Source organism: Lipotes vexillifer, unplaced genomic scaffold, assembly GCF_000442215.2.
Source record: "Lipotes vexillifer unplaced genomic scaffold, Lipotes_vexillifer_v1.1 scaffold1049, whole genome shotgun sequence".
NCBI lineage: Eukaryota > Metazoa > Chordata > Mammalia > Artiodactyla > Lipotidae > Lipotes > Lipotes vexillifer.
Window position 1 is genome coordinate 2255257 of NW_006799027.1, and position 469 is coordinate 2255725.

Here is a 469-nt window from a genome sequence, read left to right on the forward strand (position 1 = left end):
AAAAGACAGTCAGAACAGGAATGCCGTTGGAAGTTAGGGAGCTGTTTCTGGTGCTGAAAGACAAGGATGTTCTGTATGACCAAGGACCTGTGACTCTCCTTCCCCTTCGTGCCTGTCCATCACTGTTCTCTTTGATCAGGAGCTCCTGGAAGGCCTGGATGACCCCTAGTGCAGCACCTAGCTCATTGCCACTTAAGATTAGACAGAAATATTCCTTCTCTGTGCCATCCATCTGGAGGCCAAAATGGCCCATTTGGGTAAGAGATGACAGAAGACAGGGTGAAACCCTGAATCCCTGGTAGCAGAAATAACCCTAGGACTGAGGGGGAGTCACAAAAGCATTAATCCCTTGACATAAGAATTACATCAGGTAAGTTCCTTTATCTGATAAATGGAGAAACGATTTGGATTTCTTGTAGGGCTAGAAACGTGATAAATGTGAAGGCTTTCAAGTGTTCAAAAAGCAGGA

At 45.4% G+C, this 469-nt stretch overlaps 1 protein-coding gene across 1 annotated transcript in view; it reads left to right on the forward strand.

The window, feature by feature from the left end:
* APBB1IP (amyloid beta precursor protein binding family B member 1 interacting protein) overlaps positions 1 to 469 on the forward strand; it is a 62566-nt gene that overhangs the window by 48495 nt on the left and 13602 nt on the right. The gene's annotated exons all lie outside the window — the stretch shown is intronic.